The sequence below is a fragment of the Pan paniscus genome, chromosome 12 (genome assembly GCF_029289425.2).
Source record: "Pan paniscus chromosome 12, NHGRI_mPanPan1-v2.0_pri, whole genome shotgun sequence".
In the NCBI taxonomy this organism is placed as follows: Eukaryota; Metazoa; Chordata; class Mammalia; order Primates; family Hominidae; genus Pan; species Pan paniscus.
The window spans coordinates 27,143,784-27,165,827 of record NC_073261.2 but is presented as its reverse complement, the minus strand read 5'-3'; the positions used below and the strand labels follow the sequence as shown (position 1 = coordinate 27,165,827).

At 43.3% G+C, this 22,044-nt stretch overlaps 1 protein-coding gene and 1 pseudogene across 3 annotated transcripts in view; one reads left to right on the top strand and one right to left on the bottom strand.

The window, feature by feature from the left end:
• TBC1D8 (TBC1 domain family member 8) overlaps positions 1–22,044 on the bottom strand; it is a 144,784-nt gene that overhangs the window by 52,826 nt on the left and 69,914 nt on the right. The gene's annotated exons all lie outside the window — the stretch shown is intronic.
• On the top strand, positions 8,364–9,725 carry LOC106634479 (BBSome-interacting protein 1-like; annotated as a pseudogene).

The window sequence follows — 22,044 nt, the reverse complement described above, 5'->3', positions numbered from 1 at the left end:
GAATGGCGTGAACCCAGGAGGCGGAGCTTGCAGTGAGCCGAGATGGCATCACTGCATTCCAGCCTGGGCGACAGAGCGAGACTCCGTCTCAAAAAAAAAAAAAAATCTTGCCTCTCATACCCTGGGCCACAGTTTGCCAGATGAAAAGGAAGGCACCCCCATAGGGGCCGTGGTGCTCCTCCCTGCAGCACTGGGATGTGCAAGCGTCACTCCTACTGCCACAAAGATGGGCCAGGTGGCCAAGTGAGTTACCGCTGGGACTGTTCTATGACCATCCCACCCACCCTACTAACGCAAAGAACTCTGACCATCTCCACTCAAATGACAGAAACATTTCTAATGATTCAGCTACTCCGGCACGGAACAAGCCCTGAGTAGCAGACCAATCCTGAGCAGCCTTGCAAAGTTCTCCCATGAAAACAAGGGTGCCTTCAAGAAGTACTAAAGCCCAGGTCCACGGAGGAATGAGCCTCTTGCCAGGGCCAGGGACTGCCACTTGCACCCAACATTGCTGCAACACAACAAGCAAGGGCCTAGGAAATTTACAGCTTACAAATGCGTACTTCCTATCATTTATAGCAATGGCCGTTAAAAACATACATAAAAAGAGGTCTCACGGTACATGTTAAAATAGAAACACAAAAGCATTAAATCAAAGGCGTAAATTCATTTCTTTCAATGACAATTTTTTTAAATCACCACATTATTAAAGCATTAAGCAAAAAGCTTAGTCATTTTAGTTGTCTGTATTTCCTCTCTATTCTCATCATCTCTACTGGACAATGGGCACTTTAACACAGGGACTACTTCCAGCTCCTCATGAAGGGCCTGGCACACAGCAGATGCTCAGTAAGCACACGACTAGAAGCACACACGGTCCTGGACAACAAAAGGCACGTGGGCATCAGGTGTTTCTACTGTAGGCAGGTTTCCAAAATGGGAAGCAGGAGATATTCTAACCTCAAAGAAATTAGACAACAACAGAGCTGAATCATCCAGCCAGTGTGAGAGGGATATGGTGCCCAGAGCCACACACCACTTACTCAAAAGCCAGATATGGACCGGGTGCAGTGGCTCACGCCTGTAATCGCAGCACTTTGGGAGGCCGAGGTGAATGGATCACTTGAGGTCAGGAGTTTGAGACCAGCCTGGCCTACATGATAAAACTCCATCTCTACTAAACATACAAAAATTAGCCAGTCACGGTGGTGGGCCCCCCTAATCCCAGCTTCTTGGGAGGCTGGGTCAGGAGAATCTGTCGAACCTGGGAGGCGGAGATTGCAGTGAGCCGAGATCACGCCATTGCAATCCAGCCTGGGTGACAGAGCAAGACTCTGTCTCAAAAAAAAAAAAAAAAAAAAAAAAAGCCAGGCATGCATTTTGCTCAGTCATCTTTCTCTCCGCATGTTATGTGCAGCCTTCCTCTGCCTGGAATGTAAATATAAACACCCCACACAAGAAGGTGCCAGGGGACCGGCTCTGGACTTGTGGCTGCTTTGGAGTCCATGAGAATGAAAAACATCTATCTGTAGTAGGACTGTCGTTCTGAGCGGACACTTAGGGAAGGAATAAAAAGAAGTATCTAATAGAATATTTCATAAGGAATAATGAAAGTTTAAAACAGTGGTGCCTATTTTGTATTTCTTGGGCAAGGCATTGGCCAAAGCAGTATCCTTCAGTCATCACTAAAGCCAGTGTTCTCATCAGAGCTGGGAGGGCCAGCCCAGGCTTCTCTCTGCCTGAGGTCTCTATTCACAGGCCATGACTTCCCCGGTCCCTACACCAAGAGCACTTAGTCAGTGACCCTGCCCTGCTGCCCCTCGGTCCCACCTCCCGTGTCATGCTCTCCATGGATCACAGAAGCCCAAGCAGCAGCCCACTCAGGTGTAGCAGAAGCTTCCTCTGAGGTGAGGGGTCCCGGTCCTCTTGCTCTCCACTTCCTGCCGTCTGGGAGGACTCCTGCGGTGTCACAAAGCCCCTGGCCCTTCAGGCTCCCCATCCCTCTTACAATCAGGAAAGCTTATTTTAAAACAAAATCAAACCCAGCTACTCTAGGCTCCCCAGCATGACTCTCTTGAAGCTTCCGACCTTTCCCTACCTGCACTGAGGCCCAGAGCGTCTGCTTGGTTCCTCAGCTGGTCATAACACACGCCATGCTGGCCCGACTTAGGGGTACATCTGGTTTACCTGCCTCTGGCTTAAGTCTCCCTGCCCTGTTCAGTGCTCCCAGGTGGCAGGTGTGTAGGTGTCAGCCACAAGAACACCCTCGTCTAAATCCAGTGGGTCAGCAATGGTGTCTCTCTATCACATCACTAAGTCGGGTTCCACCCAAGCTGATAATCTTGCACAAGCACCTGGGGTAGCCCAGGGCTCTGCTTTTCCTGGGTACTTTAAGACCTTTTCTTTCTAGGTCTTTATCCTTTATTATCCATTACAATAAAACCTGTCACTCAGAATAAAGAAAAAAAAAACAAGTGAAGAATAAGCTAAAAAGGGAGCATTTTATGGGACCTCGATCTTTTGCTATTTGTTTTCATGGACTCATTGATCCAGAAGAAGAGAGAACTAAGAGTTGCAGGAATGAAGAAGAACTAAAGCAGGGAGAAGACTCACCTTTGTGGTGCTAGTCTGTTCCAGATGCTATCTCACAGATCTGTGATGAAGACTGAATGAGGAAATGGAGGCTCAAGTATTTGTCCAAAATCATATCAAATGAAGGGCAAACCAGGGCATGAAATGACTCTCTACAACTTCGAAGTACTCTAGGGTCCTTCCATAAAAAGCTATATTTGAATTATTATTATTTATTATTTTTTTGGAGATGGAGTCTCTGTCACCCAGGCTGAAGTTCAATGGTATGATCTTGGCTCACTGTAACTCTGCCTCCTGGGTTCAAGTGATTCTCCCACCTCAGCCTCCCAAATAGCTGGGACCACAGGCGCACACCACCACGCCTGGCTAACTTTTGTATTGTTAGTAGAGACGGGGTTTCACCATGTTTGTCAGGCTGGTATCGAACTCCTGACCTCGTGATCCGCTCGCCTTGGCCTCCCAAAGTGCTGGGATTACAGGAGTGAGCCACCGCGCCCAGCCCTGCTAATTTGAATTTTTAAGTATCATTTACATCATCCTCAGGCCCAGTTCTTGCTATGGCTGGGCATTAAAAAAGATACTTTGTGCTTCCACTTACAGCAAGCTCTCTCCCTCCACTCCCATCCTCCCAAATGCATACTTTCGGACGACCTGATACAGGTTTTCATTTATCCTGCTATTAAGCTCACAGGGGCTAACACCGTTAACTGATACCAGCTAACCGCATGCGTCTTCCTCAACTGATAACTTTAGATAACGTGAATAAATTATCATCAAGCCCCAACACAATATATCCCTATGGAATTAAGATTTGAGACAAAGTCATCAAAAAACTAGACTTTTATTCTTTAAAAAATTCATTCTAACCTATTAGGAAGCAGCTTATCATAGAGAAAGATAATTCTAAAACAAAAACAAACCCACACCTTAAAAGAGAAAATAAACCACACATAAAAAAAACTATCACTGAGCTATAGTAAGCTTTTGTTCCAATCTACCCTGCTCCTGAATATAAGACATAATTGTATGCTTCTCCCAGCAAAGACAATCAATATGATGAAACTTTTCCACCCTACTGGCTTCTATTTCCTACACAAGTTGCCAAATGGCAGGGAAATTTTCCAGACTGTAATTTCCTCTGCAGAAAAGTCTTATGATGGGTTCCACAAATTCCACAAATCAATGCAAGCCAACTGCATGTCCGTGACTGCAAAAGATTAAAAGGGAAAGTCCTTTAATATATGTCACATATCACAGTTCTCAAACTACACTACAGCAGTTTTTCAAATTACATAAAGTAGCACATCTGAAAATACCTTTTTTCAAAAAAAAAAAAATAGAAAACAGAATACATGCAAACTCCTAAGGATAGCTACTGATTTGTAAAATATTTGTTAGAGTTATGCACACACACGTGAATATATTTCTGTCTGTAGGTCATGGCCAAAAAAAAAACTGAAAGCCACTGCATTATAGACATACCAGCAGTGGGAAGGGTAGAGAAGAGAAAACAAGAAAGTGAGAATGTGTCATCCATTGAAGACGCAGGATGATAAAAAGCCTACAAATTAACTCAGTACCACAGCAATGTTCTCACTGCTGCTTCTGCTGACTTTCCAAAGCCAAGACAGAGGAGAGCTGCTATTATGGCCTGAATTTTGTCTCCCCAAAATTCATGTTGAAGCCCCTGCTCCCAGTGGGAGTGTGTTTGGAGATAGCACTTTTAAGGAGGTATACGGTTAAATAAGGTCATTAAAGCAGGGCTCTAGTTTGGCATGACTGGTGTCCTTATAAGAAGAGACACCAGGGAAGTGCACCCATGGAGAAAAGGCCATGTGAGGACACAGAGAGAAGGCTGCTGTCTGCAATCCAAGGAGAGAGGAGACCTCACCAGAAACCAACCCTGCTGGCACCTTGATCCTGGACTTCCCAGTCTCCAGAACTGTGAGAAATCAATGCTTGTTATTTAAGCTACTCAGTGTGTGGAGGGGGATGGAGGTGAGGTAGAGGTGGGGAGCAGCACTAGCAAACTAATGCAGCTGTCTAAAACCAACATGTATAGCAATATTGTGGACCATCATGGAAGTACAATTAGCGAAACTACGCCTGTCTTATTAAGACATCCAATTTTTCAAAAAAAGACTTTTTCATTTTCTAAGAAAATGAAAGTCCAGTGAATCTTAAACTTCACCCACATAAGAAGTCAAAAGTCAGAGTTATAAATGCCTTGCAAAACTAAAATTCAGTATTAGAAACCTCAGGTAAGACCACAAAACGAACAACACTGATGACTTAGGAGTAACCAAATCCATGTTCTGAGAACAACCAGAGGTGGTCAACAGAGGACATCTTCTGGATGCCTGACATGTGTCAGGAATTTTGTTCCATATACCATACACATAATATCACTTATCTCCATAAAATACATAAAAAACAAGGTAACTGCCAGTATTTTAATTTTCTAGGTGGGAAGAGCAAAGTGAAAAAAATAACCAACCCGAAAGCCAATTCATCTGACTCGGGTCTGGCTCTGCCCATGACATCGTCATGGATGGAAGCTCCCAGTGGCTGAGTCACACTGAAATGCACACACAATATTTATTCTCTTAGGTTTTTCCCAGAGGTGTTTTCAGGAAATAAAACAAGCATCTCATTGTCTATGCCCACAGCTCCTGCATGGACACTGCCACAAAGAACTTGATCCAAGTTTGTTTTCAAAAGCAGCTGCTTCTCTCTGCACAGTAAATATCCAACTGAATTAACTGCCTTCTCCAGCCACCTAAGTCCTAATCAACAATGAAACGGGCATTCTGTGTGTATAGTTCAGATCTGTTCCTCTGAAATGACAAGACATTTCTCTACAGGCCAAACACTAACCATCTACTGTCTAAATGCCTGGGCTAAAAGCCATATAGACTACAAAGGAGCTAGTTAAAAGTTAACTGTCATGGCAATGTCATTCCCAAATCTCACTCAACACTCACCCTGTGCAGGGTAACTCAGGATCAAAGAATTCAAGCAAAAATTACAAATGAAGGAGGGAAAGCGTTGGAACAAAAAGCCTTTGATTTTCAGAGAGCTGACATTCTTCAAGTGGATACTGTAACATCTAATCTGTAAGTCGAAAGCAGTATCTTTACAAGAACATGAAAAAGTTCAATGATCATCCCATCATCATGATTTACAAGATTTTCAGTCGGGTATATTTCTCACTATAGAGTTTAAGAAAATAAGCTTTAAATGTTTCTTTTTACAGAATTTCCTTGGCTTTTTTTGCCTTCAAGTGAAATTAAAGAGTCCTAAAAGTGAAAAACAGACAAACTTAATCTCTTCAACAGTAAAATTAAAATAGCCTTTTAATTTATAATTGAAGTGGTCATTAAAATGTCCTTGTATTAGTACCATTAGACACACTTTTCAGAAATAAAAGCAGGAATAGAAGACACAGGAAAAACATGATCTGTGATCAAATGAAAAATCAGTAAGTAGAAACAGAGTCAGAAATGACACAAAAAATAGAATCAGTAGACCAAGACATAAAACAGCTATTATAAATATACTCTAAGGCAGGCACAGTGGCTCATGCCTGTAATCTCAACACTTTGGGAGGCCAAGGCAGGCAGATCACCTGATCAGGAGTTTGAGACCAGCCTGGCCAACATGGTGAAACCCGGTTTTTACTAAAAATACAAAAATTAGTTGGGTGTGGTGGCGGGTGCTGGTAGTCCCAGCTACTCAGGAGGCTGAGGCAAAAGAATTGCTTGAACCCGGGAGATGGAGGTTGCAGTGAGCCGAGATCATGCCACTGCACTCCAGCCTGGGCGAAAGAGCAAGAGTACATCTCAAAAAAATAAAATAAAATAAAATAAATATAAATATACTCCATATGTTCAAATGGTAGAAGAAGGCACAGGCCTGTTAAGAAGCCAAATGGAAGACATTTAAAAAGACCCAACTCAAACCTTTAGGAATGAAAAATATGGTATTTACATAAGATTAAATCAATATGGGGGAAAAATCAATTCTTAAAAAATGGATAAAGTTAACTATTGGGTTATTAAAATAATTACACAGAAAAAATAACTAATTAAATAGTGTTTTGATTACACATATGTACAGACATACCTCAAAAATATTATGGGTTCAGTTCCAGACCCATGAAATTAAGGAAATATCACAATAAAGTAAGTCACACAAATGTTTTGCCTTCCCAGTGCATATACTGGCCTGGCACAGTGGCTCATGCCTGTAATCCCAGCACACTGGGAGGCTGAGGCGGGCGGATCACAAGGTCAGGAGTTTGAGACCAGCCTGGCCAACGTGGCGAAACCCCGTCTCTATTAAAAATACAAAAATTAGCCAGATGTGGTGGCATGCACTTGTAATCTCAGCTACTCGAGAGGCTGAGGCAGGAGAATTTCTTGAATTCGGGAGGCAGAAGTTGCAGTGAGCGGAGATCGAGTGCCACTACACTCCAGCCTGGGCGACAGAGCAAGAGTACCCCAAAAAAAAAAAAAAAAAAAAATCAAAGTTATACTGACACTATACTGTAGTCTATTAAGTGTGCGATTGCATTATTACGAATCCTCCCATCTCCTCTCTCCTGCTGTTTCTGGTGGCCTCTGACCATGTATTTGTATGGTGTTGGAGATACAGCCAGTGGCTATGGGAGGAAGGTGCTTTCTGGCTGGCAGAGTGTTTACGACTTCAGTTCTTACACCAAATGCGCCTTGCTAAATCTAAAACAACCAGCTGTCTATTAAAATAATGAATCCTCCTCTCTTATAAGGTAGACTTACAGCCATGACAAGGTACTATACTGGCCTTTAAGGCATTTTGTTCCAAATACTGCATGGGAAGAGTAAAATGTTCTCTCTTCAAGAGCAGTGGTGACAATCACAGATGACCAAGCTTGAAGAACACAGTTTTCACAGACTGTCGTGGGGGACGTTGAGATTAGGGACAGGCATACCTTGGAGATAGTGTGGGTTTGGTTCTAGACCACCACGATAAAGCAAGTATCACAATTAAGTGAGTCACTCACAGGTTTTTAAATTTCCCAATGCATATAAAAATTACGTTCACAGTATGCTGTTAGTCTATTAAGTGTGCGAAAGCATTACGTCTTCTAAAAAGTACATGTCTTACCTAGAGAATACTTTATGGCTTAAAAAAACATTCATGATTATCTGAGCCTTCAGCAAGTCATAATCTTTTTGCTGCTGGAGGGTCTTGCCTTAATGTTGATGGCTGCTGACTGTCAGTGTGCTGGCTGCTGAAAGTTGGGATGGCTGTGACAATTTCTCAACATAAAATGACAATGAAGTTTCTGGCATGATTGACTCTCTCTTTCACGAAGATGCTGTTGGGAGCATTTTGCCCACAGTAAAACTTTTCAAATTTGGAGTCAATTCTCTCAAACTGCTGCTTTATGAACTAAGGTTTATGAAATACTCTAAATCCTTTGTTGTCATTTTAACAATGTGTGAAGCGTTCAACAATGTTTCAACAGCCTCTTCACCAGGAGTAGATGCCCTCTCAAGAAGCCACTTTCTTTGCTCATCAATAAGAAGCAACTCCTCATTTGTTCAAGTTTAATGAGATTGCAGCAATTCAGTCCCATCTTCAGGCTCCACTTCTAATTCTAGTTCTCCTGCTGTTTCCACCACATCTGCAGTGACTCCCTCCACTGAAGCCTTGAACCCCCGAAGCCCTCAAAGTCATCCACGAGGATTAGAATCAACTTCTTCCAAACTCCTATTAATGTTGGTATTTTGACCTCCTTCCAAGAATCACAAATGTGCCTCAGGCATCTAAGATGGCAAATCCTGACTATGACCTGCGGCAGCAGCTGAGACACCTGCGAAGGGATGCATCTTTTCTTCTGTAGGCTTGAGTCAAGAACTCTCAGTCTTCTTGGTAATACCGGGTTGGATGTCAAAAGTTGCAGAAAAAAGACCAGAACGTTCAGGAAAAAACTTACTGTATCCAGCAATTCAGATACGGCGAGAGTGAAGTCAGTGTTCCAGGAAGTTCTTCCAAAACAAAGGTAGTTGTCTCTGGAAGATGGAACCACAGTGGTGGTATGTAAACCCAAACTTTGACCCTTAAAATCTCTGACTCTGGTAAAATTAGAGAAAATGCACTAAGCAGCACAGGATACAATTCGCCAACAAGAAATGGCAGAAAAGGAAAAATGGCAAATAACCCACTGGATGATACCTTAGCACTTTAGGGAACAATCTGCCTTATCTACTATTTAACAATAACTTGGCTGTATGTGGTGGCTCATGCCTGTAATCCCAGCACTTTGGGAGGCCAACGCAGGCAGATCACCTGAGGTCAGGAGTTCGAGACCAGCCTGGCCAACATGGTGAAACCCTGTCTCAACTAAAAATACAAAAATTAGCTGAGCGTGGTGGTGGGGCGCCTGTAATCCCAGATACTCAGGAGGCTGAGGCTCAAGAATCGCTTGAACCTCAGAGGCGGAGGCCGCAGTCAGCAGAGATCGCCCCACTGCACTCCAGCCTGGGCGACAAGAGCAAGACTCCGTTTCAAGAAAAAAAAAAAAAAAGGCCAGGCACGGTGGCTCACACCTGTAATCCCAGCACTTTGGGAGGCCGAGGCGGGTGGATCACGAGAGCAGGAGTTCGGAACCAGCCTGGCCAATATGGTGAAACCCCATCTCTACTAAAAATACAAAAATTAGCTGGGCGTGGTGGCAGGCACCTGTAGTCTACTTGGGAGGCTGAGGCAGAAGAATCCCTTGAATCCGGAAGGCGGAGCTTGCAGTGACCCAAGATCATGCCACTGCACTCCAGCCTGGGCAACAGAGTGAGATTACGTCTCAAAAAAAAAAAAGGCCGGGCACAGTGGCTTACGCCTGTAATCCCAGCACTTTGGGAGGCTGAGGGGGGCGGATCACCTAAGGTTGGGAGTTTGAGACCAGCCTGACCAACATGGAGAAACCCCGTCTCTACTAAAAATACAAAATTTGCCGGGCGTGGTGGTGCTTGCCTGTAATCCCAGCTACTCTGGAGGCTGAAGCAGGAGAATTGCTTGAACCTGGGAGGCGGAGGTTGCAGTGAGCCGAGATCGTGCCATTGCACTCCGGCCTGGGCAACAAGAGTGAAACTCCATCTCAAAAACAAAACAAAACAAAACAAAACAAACCAATAACTAGAAAATAAGGTGCAATGAAAGTATTTGTTAATAATAATAAAATTGATAATATTCATATAAATAATATAAAAATGCCCAAGATTGATAGAACTTGTATTGTGAATTTAAACACTCTGGTTTGTATTAAACATAGCAGTTAAACTTTGAACCAAATTTTATGGGATTTTTTTTCTCAAGTCATGTTTTTAGAATTGCAAATTAAATTATTCACTATTCTTATCGCTTTCAGTTTTATAGATAACATTCTTGGACACAAGGAACTAAATACAACATTTATATACAGAGCATGTTTACTTTTTTTTTTTTTTACACGGAGTTTTGCTCTTGTTGCCCAGGCTGGAGTGCAATAGCATGATCTCGGCTCACTGCAACCTCCGCCTCCTGGGTTGAGGCGATTCTCCTGCCTCAGTCTCCCGAGTAGCTGGGATTACAGGCACCCACGACCACGCCCAGCTAATTTTTAGTATTTTCAGTAGAGACGTGGTTTCATCACACTGGTCAGGCTGGTCTTGAACTCCTGACCTCAGGTGATCTACCCGCCTCGACCTCCCAAAGTGCTGGGATTACACACGTAAGCCACTGCTCCCGGCCTACATTTTTATTAAAAACCTGAATTTGAAGATACATTCCAATCTTACATAAAGTTCATGTTGGGTTTTTACATTACCTAATTAGAAAAAACCTTTTTTAACCAATTTTCTGTGCCATGTTATGTTAAATACTATTAAATATCTTGTGTGACCAACCGATCCTACCAGTAAAGACAAAACTGTGTCTTAAAACAAATCTGATTTTTTGTTTTTTGAGATAGAGTCTCACTCTGTTGCCCAGGCTGGAGTGCAGTGGCACAATATCAGCTCACTGCAACCTCCGCCTCTCAGGTTCAAGCAATTCTCCTGCCTCAGCCTCCCTAGGAGCTAGGATTACAGGTGCCCACCACCATGCCCTGCTAATTTTTGTATTTTTAGTACAGACGGGGTTTCACCATGTTGGCCAGGCTAGTCTCAAACTCCTGACCTCAGGTGATCTGCCTGCATCAGCCTCCCAAAGTGCTGGGATTACAGGCATGAGCCATCGCGCCCAGCCAACAAATCTGATTTTTAAGAAACCCTCACCTATTCTGTAGTCAGCTAAGCTTCTAATTACATTAATTTCAAGGACTTGAGAATTACATTTCTGCCTTTATCATCCACGTATCAAACAATTACAAACCTAAAAATGGTTACTGTAATTATCTACATAAGCCTAAATAATATGGACTTGAAAGACCCCAGGAGGTCAATATACATATTAAACTTGGATTTTTAATTCTAAAACATTGTACCTAAGCCTCTAACAGATACATTGCTAAGAGTATCTTTGTAAATTCTGAATATAATTCTTGGGGGTTTGTCTCAGTCAATAATGGGCAATTTAAATTAGCATCGGCCAGGCCAGGCGCGATGGCTCAGGCCTGTAATCCCAGCACTTTGGGAGGCTGAGGCGGGCGGATCACGAGGTCAGGAGATGGAGACCAACCTGGCTAACACGGTGAAACCCCGTCTCTACTAAAAATATTTTTAAAAATTAGCCGGGTGTGGTGGCGGGCGCCTGTAGTCCCAGCTACTCGGGAGGCTGAGGCAGGAGAATGGCATGAACCCGGGAGGTGGAGCTTGCAGTGAGCCGAGATCACGCCACTGCACTCCAGCCTGGGCGACACAGCGAGACTCCGTCTCAAAAACAAATAAATAAATATAAATAAATAAGCATCGGCCTTAAGGCCTGGTTATTAGGCCCTGTGGGGAGGCTAGAAATGTGATCATTCTTTAGTTAATTGTTATTGATTGGTAGGTGATATTTTCTCAGATATTAAGTAAATGTAAAGCTTTGGGTATTTGGAGAATAACTTTCTATAACACTAACCATTATTTGATAATAGAACTTAAGAATGATGAAAGGTTTTATATATTTTAGAAATTTAACTCAGGTCTAGATCAGAGTAGTAAACAATGGAGAAAAGTGTGCCTGTGTTTTTCCCCAGTTTAATTTTAAATAATTTACTATTGTACTCTCATTTTAAAAGTTTGCAGGGAAAAAAAAAGTTTTCAAGGAACACAAATTAAATTCACTAAGTTCAAATATGCATCCTTATATGATTTAAAATTTGCTGTGTGAAATTTAAAAGTGTTTTTAAAGATCTAAAATAAAGGTACTACAAATTTAAAAAATCAAAAAATAAAATGGTGCTTTCCAGAACGTTTTCAATTTACTTTGCCCAGATGAATCAGAGGAATCACAATTCATCTATGCAACTATAGCCTTATGAAATGTATTTCTTAAATAATAAGACTTGAAAGTCAAAATTACTCCTTGACCCATGGGCTGCAGAATGGATGTTGTATTAGCAGGCATGAAAGCAACATTAATCTCCTTGTACATCTTCATCAAGCTCTTGGGCAACCAGGTGCATTGTCAATAAGCAGTAATACTTTGAAAGGAATCTTTTTTTCTGAGCATTAGGTCTCAACAATAGGTATGTTAATCTGTTTGCACTGCTATAAAGGAATACCTGAGGCTGGGTAATTTATAAAGGAAAGAGGTTTAATTGGCTCACAGTTCTGCAGGCTATATGGAAAACACTGCACCAGCATCTGCTCCTCGTGAGGCCTCGGGAAGCTTACAATCATGGCAGAAGGCAAGGGAGCAGGTGTGTCAAAAGGAGGGGGGCAGGAGAGAGAGAGAAGGAGAGAGAGAGAAAAAGAGAACACAAAAGAGAGAAGGGAGAGGCCCCAGGCTCTCTTAACCAACCAAATCTCGTGTGAACTGAGCAAGAACTCACTCATCACCAAGGGGATGGCACTAAGCCAGCAGTCCCCAAACCTTTTGGCACCAGAGACCAATTTTGTGGGAGACAGTTTTTCCATGGACCATGGGGGATGGTTTTGGGATGAAACTGTTCCACCTCAGATCATCATCAGGCATTGGTTAGATTCCCATAAGGAGTACTTGACCCAGATGCCTCGCATGCACAGTTCACAATAGGGGGTCACACTCCTATGAGAGTCTAATGCCACCACTGATCTGACAGGAGGCCAAGCTCAGGCAGTAATGTGCGCTTGCCTGCCGCTCACCTTGCCCTGTGTGGTCCAGTTCCTAACAGGCCACAAATTGGTACCAAATTGGTACTAATCTGCGGCCCGTGGGTTGGGGACCTATGCACTAAGCCATTCAAGAGGGATCTGCCCCCCTGACCCAAACACTTCCCACTAGGCCCACCTCTCCAACGTTGGAGGTCACATTTCAATATGAGATTCGAAGGGGACAAAACACCCAAATCATATCAGTGGGCTTCAGATATTCAGTAAACTATGCTATAAACAGATGTGCTGTCATGCAGGCTTTGTTGTTCCATTTATAAAACACAGGCAGAATACATTTACCATAGTTCTTAAGGGCCCTAGGATTTTCAGAACGGTCAATGAGTACTGGCTTCAACTTGAAGTCACCAGGCATGTTAGCCCCTATCAAGAGGAGCTTTGAAGACAGGCACTAACTTTTCCTCTCCAGCTATACAATTTCTAGATAGCATCTTCTTCCAACAGAAGGCTCTTTCATCTACATTGTTTTATTTATTTTTTTATTTTTATTTTTTGGAGACGGAGTCTTGCTCTGTCGCCCAGGCTGGAGTGCAGTGCCACGATCTCAGCTCACTGCAACCTCCGCCTCCCGGGTTCATGCCATTCTCCTGGTTCAGCCTCCCTAGTAGCTCGGAATACAGGCACCCACCACCACGCCCAGCTAATTTTTTGTATTTTTAATACAGATGGGGTTTCACCGTGTTAGCCAGGATGGTCTCGATCTCCTGACCTCGTGATCCGCCCGCCTCGGCCTCCCAAAGTGCTGGGATTTACAGGCGTGAGCCACCACACCCGGCCATCTACATTGTTTTAAAGTCAGTTGTGTAGTGTGGCAACCTTCATCAACGAGCTCTGCTGGACCTTCTGGATATTATAACTCACTGCAGCTTCTCCATCAGTACTTGCTGCTTCACCTTGTACTTTTATGTTATGGAGATGGCTGCTTTCCGTAAACCTGATTAACCAACATCTGCTAGCTTCAAACTTTTCTTCTGCAGCTTCCTCATATCTCTCAACCTTCACAGAATTTAAGAAAGTGAGAGTCTTGCATGGATTAGGCTTTGGCTAAAAAAGATGTTGTGGCTTATTTGGTCTTCTATACAGACCACAAAAACTTTCTCCATAGAAGCAATAAGTCTGTTTTGCTTTCTTATCATTCATGTGCTCACTGGAGTAGCAATTTTAATTTCTTTCAAGAACTTTACCTTTGCATTCACAACTTTAACTGTTTGGCCCAAGAGGCCTAGCTTTCAGCCTATCTCAATTTTTGATATGCCTTTCTCATTAAGCTTAATCATTTTTAGCTTTTGATATAAAGTGAAAGACATATGACATTTTCTTTTACTTCAGCTCTAGAGGCCATTGTAGAGTTATTAATTAGCCTAATTTCAGTATTTTTGTGTCTCAGGAAATAGGGATGCCCAAGAAGAAGGTGGCCCAGTGGGTGGAGCAGTCAGAATACATACAACATTTATCAATTAAGTTCATCGTCTTACATGGTTCATAGCACCCCAAAACAATTACAACAGTAACAACTAAGATCACTGATAACAGATCACCATCAACAGACATAATAATAATGAAAAAGTCTGAACTACTGAAAATATTACCAAAATATGACAGAGACACAAAGTGAACACATTCCAACGCGGTTGGAAAAATAGTGCTAACAGATTTGCTCAGTTCTGGGTTACTATAAACCTTCAATTTGTAAAACATGCAGTATCTTCAAAGTACAATAAAGTGAAACACAATAAAAGGAGGTACACCTGTAGTTAAATGTATTCTAACACCATATAGAGCTTCAAAACCTTAAAATCTCATTCAACTATTCTTAACAGCAATATTGACATTATTTAGAAATGGTGTGCGTGTACACATACTAGATAAACAGACAAACAATTATGGGAACATTGTTAGAAATCAAGATTTTCAGTATAAGAGAAGAAATATAAAATCAAAGTTAAGTTATAACTATGTAGTTTTACAGTTGAATTGGAAAAGTCAGTATGAACTCATTATTTATTTTTTCTTTATCATCACACACACTTTTTAGGTTCACACTTACTTGAAAAGCATTAGAGGCAATGACAACCCAGTAACAATGAGCACCCCTACAGCCTAAACTGTGGTCCCTAAATACCATTAAATACGCATCATATATCAGTTAAATACTCATTAAAAAAGGAGCCATAGCTACTTGAGGAATGACTGATTCCAAATAAAAGGTAGGAAAGGTACAAGATGAGCATTTCACAGCTTGTTGGCCAGAAAGCCAGGAAGCACTTGAGACAAATGTTACAGTTTAGTCATAGAAGTCGGCCGGGCTCAGTGGCTACACCTGTAATCCCAGCACTTTGGGAGGCCAAGGCGGGCAGATCACCTGAGGTCAGGAGTTTGAGACCAGCCTGGCCAACAGGGAGAAATCCCATCTCTACTAAAAATACAAAAAATTAGCCAGGCGTGGTGGCACGCACCTGTAGTCCTAGCTACTGGGGAGGCTGAGGCACAAGAATTGCTTGAACCTGGGAGTTCAGTGAGCCAAGACTGCGCCACTGCACTCCAGCCTAGGCGACAGAGTGAGACTCCATCTCAAAAAAAAAAAAAAAAAAAAAGTCATAGAAGTCACAGGAAGGGTGATATAGTTAGACTTTGTGTCCCCACTCAAATCTCATCTTGAATTGTAATTCCCATAATTCCCACGTGTCAAGGGAGAGACCAGGTGGAGGTAATTGAATCAGGAGGGCAGCTTCCCACATGCTGTTCTCATGATGGTGAGTTCTCACAAAATGGTCTTATAAGGGGCTCTTCCCTCTTTGCTCAGCACTTCTCCTTCCTGCTGCCTTGTGAAGAAAGTGCCTTGCTTCTCCTTTGCACCTTCTACCATGATTGTAAGTTTCCTGAGGCCTCCCCAGCCATGCTGAGCTGTGAGTCAATTAATCCTCTTTCCTTTATAAATTGTCCGGTCTCAGGCAGTTCTTTATAGCAGTATAAAACGGACTACAAATGGGCTCTAATGGGCAGAAGATGGTTCAATCTACATACCAAAAAAATCCAGCAATTAATTGAAACACAGTGAATATATTTTTAAACTCCTGGCTTGTAGTGTTCACTGTATAATTCTTTCAACGTTTCTGTATGTTTGAAAATTTTCATAATGAAATGCTAGGAGCAGGGATTCTTAACTTTAAAATGATACTAAAAAGGGGAGAAGGGAGAGAGAAAAAGAAAAGGAAGCTAAAATAGAAAAATAATAATTCACTTGTCATCACTGCAGATGACCAGGGCACCAACTCCTTACATTAACAGTAGGCAACTACAGAGCAAAAGGAGGCATTTTACCCCATGTTTTCTAAATATATTATGTCTCAGGGTGACCAAATAGCACTAGTTGAAGAGACAAAGTTCTTCTTTACAGATAACTCAAGCTGACAGTTGTAAAAGGAATGATCAAATTAGAAAACCACCATTTCATGATCCATAGAGAAAAAGTGAATTCAGGCAATGATCATAATGGAAAAAAACCTTTGACGAAAGCTTGATGGGGGAGAATGCAATGGAAGCTGTCACCTGAACTCATGAACTAATCTTAGCATCAATAGGAGTGAGACATCCAGATGATACGTGCCTCCTGAGAGAAAGCAAAATAAAATACATGGCGCAGCCTATAGAGTATTCTTCCTAAAAACAGCTGAACCTACATTCAATTAAACCTTTATTAGTAACTTCCAGTTTCCAGGAAACATGAAGAAAAGTGCACTAAGTTAAATGATGCCCTGAGGGAGAAAACAGACTGTGCAGCCAGCAGGATATTCCACATAAAAATTGGCCCAACTTCTTCAACAGGTCAGTGGCATGAAAAGAGGGATGGGGAGGAAGAGGGCTGAAACTGTGAAACTGCCTTTGCAAAAATTATAACTGAGAAATTATGAAAGAGATCTGCTCTAACCAATCCTTATCTTGCCTTTAACCTTCAAACTGCCCTTAGTCATTCCTGGGCTTGGGCCAACCTAACTTTGGAAGACATTTAGGTGATAGTATAAATGATGTATTAGTCTGTTCCCACATTGCTATAAAGAAATACCCGAGACTCACGGTGCTGCAGAAGCATGGCAACTTCTGCTTCTGGGGAGCCTCAGGAAGCTTCCAATCATGCTGGAAGGCAAAGGGGGACATTTCACATGGTGGGAGCAGGAGCAAGAGAGAGAGGGGGTAGGTGCTACATACTTTTTATTTTTATTTTTATTTTTTTGAGACGGAGTCTCGCTCTGTCGTCCAGACTGGAGTGCAGTGGCATGATCTCGGCTCACTGCAACCTCCGCCTCCCGGGTTCACGCCATTCTCCTGCCTCAGCCTCCCGGGTAGATGGGACTACAGGTGCCCACCACCACGCCCAGCTAATTTTTTGCATTTTTAGTAGAGACGGGGTTTCACTGTGTTAGCCAGGATGGTCTTGATCTCCTGACCTCGTGATCGACCCACCTCGGCCTCCCAAAGTGCCAGGCTGGAGTGCAGTGGCATGATCTCGGCTCACTGCAACCTCCGCCTCCCAGGTTCACGCCATTCTCCTGCCTCAGCCTCCCGGGTAGCTGGGACTACAGGTGCCCACCACCACACCCAGCTAATTTTTTGCATTTTTAGTAGAGACGGGGTTTCACTGTGTTAGCCAGGATGGTCTTGATCTCCTCACCTCGTGATCCACCCGCCTCGGCCTCCCAAAATGCTGGGATCACAGGCGTGAGCCACCGTGTCCGGCCGGTGCTACATCCTTTTAAACAACTAGATCTCGTAAGAATTCACTCACTATCTATCCTGAGGACAGTATCAAGGGGATGGTGCTAAGCCATTCAAGAGAAATCTACCCCCATGATCCAATCACCTCCCACCAGGCCCCATCTCCAACACTGGACATTACATTTCAATATGAGATTTGGTTAGGAACACAGATCCAAACCATATCAAATGATAATAGCCCTTCCCCAAAACTAAAGCACCCTTGGAAAGCTAATGAAAGACCACCAGGTTAGGAGGATGAGGGGAGCTTGAATTATGCTAAGGTGTAGACTTAAACAATTACCAGCCTTTATTCCAGGAGGTCACAAGATTGGCAACTTCCCCAATTACTCCTGCAGATAACACTCTTACCGAACCTAAAATTGGCCTTTTGAGATGTCTGTTCAGATTTTTGCATTTCTGATCACAGATGGCTCCACCCGGACCCACCAACTGGCCCAGTCATCCCCCGCAGAAGTGGGCTCAGCACACACAAAGACCATTTCCCACACTGCTAAGATTGTATCCCCAACCAACGAGCAGCTTCCATTCCCTGGCCCACCACACTATCCTTGAAAAACCCTAGCCTCCGAATTTTCAGGGAGACTGATTTGAGTAACACAACTCCAGTCTTCGTTCAGACAGCTCTGTACATATTAAACTCTTTATTGCAATTCCCATCTTGAGAAATTGGTTCTAAATGGGCAGTGGGCAAAATGAACACATTGGACAGTCACAGTTTTCTTGACTCAAAGAGACTTTAGAAACACAACCAAATGGGTGTGCAGTTCTAGTTAGCTATGGATTAAAACCCAGATCTATGAAGATTCCTGAAGCAAGCAGGAAGCCTAAGAATGGACTGAGTCCAGGGACAACAAGGAATCAAAGTTAACTTTATCGGTTTAGTGAGGGCATTACAGTGATAAGACTGGCCATATTTTTCAGAGATGTTTCCTAAAATATGTAGAAGTGAAATATTATAATTTCTAGAATTTGCTTTAAAATGCTTTGGGGTAGGGGAAAGGCTTAGAGAGGAAGAAATAACTCAAGAAGGGCAAAACTTCAGTCCTCACGCATGTACACAATGAGGTTTCTGCAGGTTTCCTTACACTCTCCTCCCTACTTTGGGACATGTTTGAAAATCTTCATAACAAAAAAAAAAGGAAAGAAAAGAAAAACCTTTCTTAGCAAAAAAAAAAAAAAAAAGGAACAAATATGGATAACTAACTCCTACCTATGAGGAAAATATAATCAGAAGTGAAAATGTGGGGCAAGAAAATGGGCAGAAGTGCTTACTCCCTGAATGTCCTTATTATTTTTTTGATCAGGATCACTACCAGCCCCAGGTAATTCAGATATACAAGGCTCTAGCATATGTCACAGAAGTCAGTGAAAGGCAACCCTGAAGTGGGCCCCCGGGGACCTCACGGAATGGGAGAGACCAGAGTAGGCAGGCAGACACACCCACTGGGGTCAGACCAGCAAAACTGGCCAAGAAGGAGAGCTCCAGGCAGCACAAAGTCATGGTGCCTCCATGCTCATTCCCAATGTTATTTTTTTATCATTAAGGAATCATTTAATAAAAAGTCATTTGCCAGTCATCTCCTTTTGAAACCCACAGCCCCAGTCAATGTCTCTTCATCTACTAAAAATGAAAGGGATTAAACTAGATGCCTGCTAAGATCCTCTCCAGACGGTTTCCTTGTTAATCAAGTCCTGCTCTATGCAGAAGTTACCAACTGGTTCTGTAACCTATAAGACACTAGAGAAAAGTCTGATTCCAGGCTTAAAAATTGGTTTTTTGTTTTGGAGGGTTTTATTCATGTATTTATTTAAAGACACGGTTTCATCTGTCACTCAGGCTGGAGTGCCATCATAGCTCACCGCAGCCTTGAACTCCCAGGCTCGAGCAATCCTCCCGCCTTAGCCTCTTGAGTAGTTAGGACTACAGGTGCGCTCCACCACGCCCGGCTAATTTTTTTTTTTTTTTTCTGTAGAAACAGGGTCTTGCTATGCCACCCAAGTTGGTCTGAAACTCTTGGCCTCAAGTGACCCTTCCACCTCAGGCTCTCGAAGTGCTGGAATTAAAGGCCTTTGAGTCACTGGGTCCAGTCTGGTTTTTTTTTTTTTTTTGTGACGGAGTCTTGCTCTGTCGCCCAGGCTGGAGTGCAGTGGCGCGATCTCGGCTCACTACAAGCTCCGCCTCCCGGGTTCACGCCATTCTCCTGCCTCAGCCTCCTGAGTAGCTGGGACTACAGGCGCCCGCCACCACGCCTGGCTAATTTTTTTGTATTTTTAGTAGAGACGGGGTTTCACCGTGTTAGCTAGGATGGTCTCGATCTCCTGACCTCATGATCCGCCTGCCTAGGCCTCCCAAAGTGCTGGGATTACAGGTGTGAGCCACCGTGCCCAGCCCCAACCAGGTCCAGTCTTAAGAATAGTTTTTAACATCACTTTTGATATCAGCATTTACTAGATCTACAAGTTAGACTCAGTATGTCCCTGCTTTTTAAATAACTATAAACAACAACCCTAAGGGAAGAATGCCTTGGATGAGTGTAATTATTTGAGCGTAAGCAAAATGACTTTATTTAAAACAGTAAGAGCCTGGTGACAGTAACTCCATAATAGAAAAGAAACATGAACCGCAGCACCCCGAGCATGACCGAAAACAAGTGTAACAACTCGCATCGCCTGACCTCAGCATGGGGACCCAGAGAAAAGCACTGTCTTCCCTCCCACTGGGTTGCTTCCCAGACTTTCCTTGAAGCACCCAGGGTGTTCTGTTCTTGAAAAAAAGATGGGGTTGGCACTTCCTTCGCTACCCTGGTACAAAGTTCACAGAGATGCTAATCTGATCCACCCTGGAACATTTCCTCCCTCAACAAAATTCTCTCTCCAAAGACAAAGCAAACAGTGATGCAGACTGCAAGAAAACCAAGATGCCACTCGTGGTCAAGGGCAGGGATAAGAGAATGTGCGTCAGAAAGAACGCTCTGAAAGAACATTCTGTCAGGGATAGCACCTGACACACCCGCAGTGTTACCGATGCCTGAAGCAGCCCTGGCAAGTCCCTGAGCTCCCTGTGGCTTGCTCCTTCCCTCTCCAGAGCCAAAGCATCACACTTCCCAATATAATATTGAGAGGAACAAATAAAGAAAGTATGGGAAAGGGAAGGATTGTTTAAACTGGAAAGCCCAACTCTTGTACTCTCAATTTTTTTTTTTTTTTTTTTTTTTTTGGAGACAGGGTCTTGCTCTGTTGCCCAGGCAGGAGTACAGTAGCACGATCCCAGTTCACTGCAGTCTCAACTTTCCAGGTCCCGTCCCACCTCAGCCTCCTGAGCAGCTGGCACCACAGGAGCACTACCAGGCCCAGCTAATTTTTAAAATTTTGTTGTACAGATGGGGTCTCGCTATGTTGCCCAGGCTGGTCTTGAATTCCCAGCCTGAAGCAACCCTCCCACCTTAGCCTCCCAAAGTACTGGGATTATGGGAGCAAGCCACTGTGTCTAGCTATTCTCAATTTTTTAAAACATATGCCACATTTTGATTTATGAAAATATCACAAACTTCTTTAACGATCTTTAACATTTCAAAAGGATGTTTTTTTCCATTTTCCAAATCTAAACTATTAAGTAAGCTTTTTCAAACTACACACATACTCCCTCCCAAGATGTGGCAGTGCCCCTGCCCACCAGGTAAGCTCCTGCTCTGCTGGCACCCCTGCACCCCACAATGCCCAGGTAAGGTGGTCTCCTGACCCTCCCCTGCTACAACGTGGCACTTTCCTTTCTTTCTGTTTTCCTGCTCCCCGTTTCACTCAAGACCATGGGACAGACCTTACTGGCTACATAAAAACCTTGCACTTAAGCTACCATAAACAGAGCCAACAAACTACTGGAGCAGCCCAGAGTCCAAACTTGGATCTGCAAAGCAGTGAGTGTTATTAAAAAGCCATCTGTACAAAGGTTTGACAAGTTTTTCATGAAAGGCAACCCTGAAGTGGGCCCCCGGGACCCTCCCCATGCTCTTGGGAGGACCCCCACCCTGGCTGCCTCAAAGTAAGGCAATCAGGAAGTCCTCTTCCAGTAACCAGAGGAGACAGTCCACCTCATGCCTCAATTAATCTACAGGAAAAGGAGTCCAATTATTGCATAATCAATTCAATTCTTAGAATGATCTAGGCAGATAATTCAAAGTCCTGCAGTTCTTGCCTGTATTTTCTTTCTGCTTCCTGAAAACTGGGCAAGAACAATGCACTCAATGCACAGGGCCACGGTAAAAAATAAAATGTGTACCCAGGTGTGGTGGCTCATGCCTGCAATCCCAGCACTTTGGGAGGCCGGGGCAGGTGGATCATTTGAGGTCAGAAGTTCAAG